The 8156-nt window shown below is 31.8% G+C and overlaps 1 long non-coding RNA gene across 1 annotated transcript; it reads left to right on the top strand.

The window, feature by feature from the left end:
* The first annotated feature begins 1323 nt into the window (after positions 1 to 1323).
* Positions 1324 to 7807, top strand: LOC146722488 (uncharacterized). Its single transcript, XR_014925158.1, has 2 exons — positions 1324 to 1563; positions 4949 to 7807. It is a non-coding gene; the product is annotated as an uncharacterized LOC146722488 (long non-coding RNA).
* Positions 7808 to 8156: the final 349 nt, after the last annotated feature.

Genomic DNA, 8156 nt, shown 5'->3' with positions numbered 1-8156 from the left:
GGATGATGCCGCTTAACTATCTTGAAGAGGGAAGGAAAGAGAGACTTATATTCACATATGCATGTATATATATATATAGCTTCTCTACGCTGTCAAAATATTAAACGATTTTTTTTGCAATGAGGGAATGTTGAATAACTGAGACATTATTTATCAAGATTAAAAGATTAAAGCAACCACGTTACAAATACAAAATAAAAATTGATAGTCTTCATATAACTGACATAAATCAAAAGCATTATTAAAAGATCGTAGTTTCAAATCTTTTTTTATCAAATTGATTTTATTTGTTCACATCCGCATTTGTATTTCGATTACTTCTGCATTTTTCAGAGATATAAACGCCAGGAAAGAATTACTTACATATATTCTTTTTTATAAATTATGGCAAATTAATTTTTTTATATGTATAAACGGGAAGGAGATAAATGTTAAAAAATTTGAAAATAATTTTTCAAACTACAATATATAAAAAAATTGAACATTATATAAAAACTTAACGAAAATTACAATTAGTTAATACACGTTTAAAAAAGCTAAGAGACATATGAAAAAAATCCACGCTGTCAGAGAATTTGTCAATGAGCACATCCGTTTTAGATTTTAAATTTACTCAAGGAAGTATATGCAATTTCTCATTAAAAAAACTTGTTTTTAAGAGATCTGACTGCAATATTTTATGCGATCCAATCAATCAACGCGAAAGAATGAATCCAAGTAGAAACAGACGGTTAGAAAGCCGAGAAGAAAAACATATATCTGTTCTCCATTGATATCTCGGAGTGAGATTGATTAAATATAATTAGTTAGCAGATTTGATTTATATTTTCGAGGAAAATCTAAATAAAAATCTCTAATCTCGTAATTCGACAAAATAAATATGCACAAGTTCCGTCTGACCGACCTCGATATCAATCTTCGCGCATTAATTAACAGGCTGCAAAATTTAATCGATTTACGGCTTGAAAATAACATTTTCATCTATAAGCGCATTTTGTCGCCACTAAATATTAATTTCAGGCACGTATGCTCTAATGTATTTATCGGAGTATCGTGGGACAGAAACGGGGAACCGGGAAGAGGACGAGGAAATATGATGGGGTGCTGACCGATTCGCGTCACAATGAACGAAATGAAGGTGACGGCGCAGCTATTAAAATGATGGGATTATGCATATCGCACATGTCACGTTATATAGTTATATATATATATATATATATATATATATAGGTGCGGGCATTATCGGGGAGGAGGTCGCGCTTTTAATATATTGAATAAAATTTTCGCGATCGTATCCTCTCTCTCCGGCGCATTCACGAGAGACGCTAAAAGGCATAACAGCAAATTGCATTTCGCGATAATGATGCCCTGCCATATAATAATGATACGCGGAAAGTTCTATCGCACGTCTTGCGCTCTGCCACGCTCGTCCGATGTTGATAACGGGCACTTGTGCCAACTTTCTCGTGATTAGCGTCTCAAGAAGTGCGGCATAATTGGTTCGAGTAACGAACGAAACGAGGTAACGTGTCACCGTCGCGAAAACAAAACTCAAGAGCGCAGGTACTTGCTAATTTCATTATTCGAAATTGCGTGAAATGAGTAAGGAAATGAAACTGGTTCCGCGAATGCGTTGTTTTCTATCTATCCGGCGATTGTGTATCCTGAGAATTCTGTGCAGATCTCCCTTTCTCTTTCTCTCTGTATGTGATAGCCAGCCAAATATATTCGCGCAATTTCGAGTCCATTTTTTTCAGCGCGAGAAAATGTAATTGGTCTTTTTATAATTATAATTTTCATTATTAATATATATATCCCAGATATATGTGTTTTTAATTTTTAATTTATTAGATTGCCTTGATGTTTGAATTTTTTAAGTGTTACTTTTTTACACTTTTCTATATATATACATATATATTTTAAATGAAATTAATGTCTTTTTTTAATTTTAAATGTGATTGTATAATTGCTTTGTTAATTTAATATGAAGATGATGTTATGCGTAAATGCTGTTGAAAACTTGAAATCAATTAGCGGTTTGAACATATGTTCTATGAATTAGGTTTGGGGATATTACATAAAATGATCATGCGACATTATGGGCACGCGGCTTTGAGAGCTAATTATTACGTAGTGAATTTGGGCAAAAATGGCAAATTAGAGTTCTATTGCGGAGATATGACAATTAATATTAATTATCGCGTTATTACAAATCAGCGTCGCAATTAATTAATTAATTAATCGTTTTATGATTAGATTACATCTAAAGAACTGCAGTTGCAGATTGCAGTTATGCTTTGTATCTTTTGGTATAGTGGGCATCCACAGACGCGACGAATCGATCTAATCGATTAATACTTTAACGAGAGCTGTGCATAATATTATGTGGAAAATCATGTGTCAAATTTCATATATGACGGCAGAAATATTAGGAGATATATTATTTTAATTCAGAAAATAAATATTTATTTTGTTTGTTTTGAAAAGGATTTTCTTATATCAAATAAATATTTTTCTCATTAAATCAATATTATTAGTTTCAAACAAATGCTTTATTAGGCAGTATTGAAATAAATATTTATTCGAATTCAATAAATTTATTTTTCATTGTATAAAAATTCATAATCAAACAGGTGCGAAAGTAAAGCGAGGTAAAAATTGCTGGAAAAATATTTTTCGAGATAAATTTATATTTATATTTATAAAAATGCTTCGTCGTTAATGTTTTATCAAATATATATAAAAATATTGCTTTAATTCAATTAAGTTCTCGTTCTTTTCTATAATCCAAACATAGCTCTGAATAATACATATTTTAATTATTGAAACCTTATATTATAGAAAAAAAAGAAAAATATGAAGAAATATTCATAATTTAAATATATAGAAGTATACACATCAATATTCAATAACGTTTGTTACAACATAATAGATTTTATATTTTCTCGTTATGTTATTCTGTTTTTCTCGGTCATGACTGATTTCTCAATAACAGTGTTTCAAAGACACAAATCCAAATATCGATTATAAAATCAAAATTTTTCGATATATATACTTTAATTAAACTTTAATCAACACTTGAAAACTTATATAACATAATAACTGTAGTTATATATACTTATACAAAATCAGAAAATAATGAATTGTATTCGAAATGTGCTTTCTATTTTTCTAAATTTTGAAGATAATTTGTTATTTAATAAAAGATTAAAAAATTTAATTTTTCTCATAAATTATGTCTTTAGTTTATATAATCAATTTTTTATCATTTAACTCCATTTTTATTTATAACTCATCTATGCTAAAGAAATATATCAAACATAACTATACAATTCTAGTGAACAATTTTGGAAATTGAATTGACTCAAAATACTGTTATTTGTTATTTATTTAATTAAATTAATGTTTTAATATTGTATTTTTTTCTATAATTGTTCTCTTGTATAATTTTTCTTATTCTCGACCAATTTCTTAAAGTCTCTAATGTTCGATAAAATTGTAGTTATTATTACAGTCGTCCCTGTGTTTGGTGCCAAAAATTATGAGTATGATTACTTACTTTTAGATTATTTACGACAGAAAAAAATTTATTTGTTAATAAACAAGGCCCGGAAGAGTTTCGTTTAACGAGATGTTTATATATATGCGCACAAATTTCTGCGTAGACGCCTAAATACTCGTTTAACAATTTATTATAGTCGTCCCTGTGTTTGGTGCCAAAAATTATGAGTATGGTTACTTACTTTTAGAATCTTTACGACAAAAAAAAATTTATTTGTTAATAAACAAGGCCCGGAAGAGTTTCGTTTAACGAGATGTTTATATACATGCGCACAAATTTCTGCGTAGACACCTAAATACTCGTTTAACAATTTCCCTACATGCAAAAAATCCAGGCAAAGGAAAGGATGTGCTGCCAAATAAATCATTGATTTGAAAGAAATAAATATTTATTTGTTTTAAAAAGAATTTTCTTATATCAAATAAATATTTTTCGTATTAAATCACTAATATTAGTTTCAAATAAATGATTCATTTGGCAGTATTAAAATAAATACTTATTCGAACTTCATACATTTTTTTCAGTGTAGAGATTCACGTTGGTTCATTATTGTTCGATATTTCAACTTTTTATCTATATGATTACGAGATAAATATAAAAATAAAATGCGCGCTCATCGATCGTCATCAGGATTTAAAATACCACGTAAAAAATGATAAAGGTTAAATTATTTGCATAGAGAGATATATATAGAGAGAGAGAGCCATTAACCATAAATGCTTCGAAGAAAAGACGTAAAAAAAATATTTCAAATGCGTCGTTACAAATACATTGAACATCGAGTCGGATGAATACGTGCGGTCTCGTTCGATTGCAGCTGCATCAGCGAATTACGGTGTAATACCGGTGCGCATTTCATGCATCCGAAAGTAACTATGACGGATTACGCACGCATGAAAACGAGACTATGGTAATTGCGGGCACAACGCTATTTCTGCAAATGAGCTCGGAAGCAAGGAATTTGGTATTTCTCCGCCAATTAGACGCGCGCCGCCCTAAGTGTGCTAAACCGACACCGACAGCGAAAGTTGAGAGCGTCACGCGTCGCGAGAGAGTCGCTTAGAGAGAAGGCAAAGTTTGTTGCTTCTCATCAAGTGCTTCGGATACATGCATACATCGTCGATCCTACACCTCGGCTGTAATTCCGACTTGCGTGACTGACGTGCGTTTAACTCGTATCTTTCTATATTAAAATTTCCAAAAACGTATACGTGTGCGAAAATCCTGAAAAATTCATTTGCTTGGTTTTTGATTACCATTTATTTATTTTTTATTATTTATCTGCCATTTTTTGCCGGGCAAATCTATACGCCATTAGATTTGGGAAAATGTACATGCGATTAAAATAACATGGGATTAAATTTTTTTTTAAATTTTTTATTTTAGGAGAAAGCGCACGGGTCAGATGTGTCCTATCCCGAATACGCAAAGAGTTAACACCGCGGCTTTTCATCCTGACGCGACACGACGAGAGCCGGGGCTGATCACCGTAAAAGCACACGGAAACGCGCTTCGCAAATATTCGTCGGCGAGCTTTTTTTCACAAGCACAATCCTCGAATTGCATTCGACATTTCCTGCGTGCGCGCTCCCCGAGTGCACCGGGTGACCCGGAAACAGGTTCGCGGGGAATTGCAGATATTGCTGCGGACATTGGCTGGGCATTTTGAGGTTTTAGCCAAATACTTCGAAGGAGAGAGAGAGAGGGATGAACAAAGCCGCAGACTTGAATATTAAACACATTAAGCGCTCTCTCGAACGGAAATCTTATATTTTATAAACCATTTTCGCTCCTGCTCAATGGGCTATTAACCACCCGTGTTATACAAATGTTTATTTTATAAGTGATAGCGTAAGCAGTCTCTCGGAACATTATGAATTTCAATCAGACACGAGTGTAAATCAGTTTGGTCACTTTGGACTGGCGAAACTAGATTAAAATACATTTTCAAAATATATGTAAATGACTCATATTAACCAAATTTATCTATGAAATTATTAATAGTCCGTTATAAAACTCGAAAACAGATATTTCATTCGTAACTAAATTTATAATAAGAGTTTCGGCTCGTATGAATTCAACAAAGTGATAAAAGCAGGCCAATTAAAATGAGCTACCTTAATTCAGGATGTCAAATAAATATGAGTGTGAAAGTCAGGTTTGTTAAATTAAAAAATAACTAATAATTGAAAGGCTAATACGAGCTACGATGTATGGATGGAAACCAAATAAATTAAACTTGTTGATTAGCAATTATGTGGTACGTTTCCGCACATACTTGTGCTTCTTCAGCCATTATATATTTAAATCTTACATCAATAAAACAATCATCACTAGATCAAAGTAATTAAATAAAAGAGTTATCAATATTTCCACTCAGGGAATTGCGAAGTTCCCTGATTATTCGAGATTCACATGTTAACAGATCAACAGTCTAATTCCATCTATACATCGTAACTCGTATTAGCCTTTCAATTATTAGTTATGTCAAATAAAATTTATTATTACTATTGACATGACGTCTGTCGAATTTACCTTCAGATTTATTTTTATATTTAAACCGTTCTTAATTTTAGTCGTGTTGATAGGTTAAATTTAAGAGAGGTAAAACTAATGTTTCTATTCGTATATAATAATAAATTTTGTTTAACATCCTGAATTAAGGTAGTTGGCCTTTCTTTTATCAATTTGTTTCCTTCGTAATTAAAATTTGTCAAACAAATGTTTCAATATTTGACATATATTTCTACATATTATTTTACATACATTAAGTCGCGCAATTATAAATTGGATTGAAAAATAGAGCGCCGGAGCTGGAGCAAAGTAAATTAACTCGTCCTAAATTCATTTCAGCTCTTTTTAACCGAAATTTTGAGCAGTGTCCGAACGTTAAAGTCGTTATAATGGCAAAATTGAGTTTGTCGACGGGTGAAATTATTGCGAACGAACGTGGCATTGTTAAGATCGTTATTTCGAGAGTCGATTTTCTCGCCTCAAATCAGATACGTCGGTTGCGCCGAAATAGTAATGTCGATGAAAATTACACGCGAATATCCTCATCGTGGTGATGTGCGCATAACGAGTTCGTGCTTTTCCAGAACTTCTACGATTACGTTTTTAAACGTGATTTTTAAACGATGATATTTTGCTTCGGAGGAACTACGTATTTTTGCGCTGCTCACTTCTCTCGCAGAGTGCGGCACCCGTGATGCCGCTCTTTTGCTATTCTTATCTCTTGTTTCATGCCTTACTAACTTTTTACGCGGCTTGTCTGTCCCCGGCGAAACCCCGTTAAAATATCACGTTGAAAATAACTCGCTCTCGAATTCACATTTCCCGCTGCGTGGCTGATTTCGCCGGAATATGCATGAGACGGAGGCGTCAGGGGTAAAATGGGAAAAAAGCGATGATGCGATGAAAAATTTGGCGCGATTCGTAAAATATTTTTATTTTTTTTCATTGAACCGGCGCGATATGTTAGTTTCAATTGGAATTGCAAGTTCGTAAAATTTCATTATACGAGCGCTATATTTTTTTATTTCGACGACTATATAGCTGTTTGAATAAAAAAAAAATGACGTGCAAAATTATCAATTATTTATTGTACAACGCAGTCGCAATAATGTATGAATATGCGAAAGTCTTGCGAGGGGTTGTTCCGTGAACTTCTGTTCCGAAGGAATTCTCATTCGGAATGAAAGCGGCTTTTGAGAAACAAGTTGCACCCGTTACATGAACGATACGCGCGATTTTTGCATGCAAACAACCATGTCCCACGCTTTATTACCAATCGAACTAGCGATTTATCGAGAGAAAAAGAGAACTCGTTGTTTACCTTCAACGCGACTCTTTAATGCACTAGCGTGATTACAATTGATGCAACTAGATTATATATACGCACACATCGAATATTGGTTTTTATATTAACCACCACAATTGTAGACTTTGCAAAATGTTGGCCGAGTTGAAAAATAACAAAGGGATTTACAATTTACTAGGGAAATCATGAATGGATAAAAATGGAGATCTTAACTTGTACTTTGTTAGAATTATTAAAATAATTTTATTGCAAAGATGAAGCAAATTTAAAAAAGATTGACGTAACTGGTACATATTTATTATCTAAGAATCTTATCTTATCTTCTTTCCTAAATAAGAAATGAATTATTATATATTTAATCTTATATTTTCTCTCTTAAATAAGTATAGCTATTAATTATTCAAATAAAGGAGAATTATATGTCATTTACCGTTTATCGTGGTGTAATTTTAAAGGATTTATGAATTACAAATTTATATATTATAGAATTACAATATGAATATTTATAAAATATTTATAGAATTACAATATGAATGAAATTTATAGAATATAAAGAAGCTTTATAATTATAATCTATATTCTCTTATATATGTTATTTATGTAATCTATTCATATTCCCGATTTATTTTGTGTCATATATATTCCATATATGTGATTCCATGTTTCACAAATGTATTCCATATATTCCATATATTCATGGAACGCGGTTTCTTTAGTTGATGGATTATAATGAAATAAATTGTTAATAGAAAACTTCAATGTTTGTGCGACGAA

The sequence above is a fragment of the Nylanderia fulva genome, unplaced genomic scaffold, assembly GCF_048542155.1.
Source record: "Nylanderia fulva isolate GAGA-0341 unplaced genomic scaffold, ASM4854215v1 Scaffold31, whole genome shotgun sequence".
Taxonomy (NCBI): Eukaryota; Metazoa; Arthropoda; class Insecta; order Hymenoptera; family Formicidae; genus Nylanderia; species Nylanderia fulva.
This window is presented reverse-complemented; position numbering and strand designations above follow the sequence as displayed.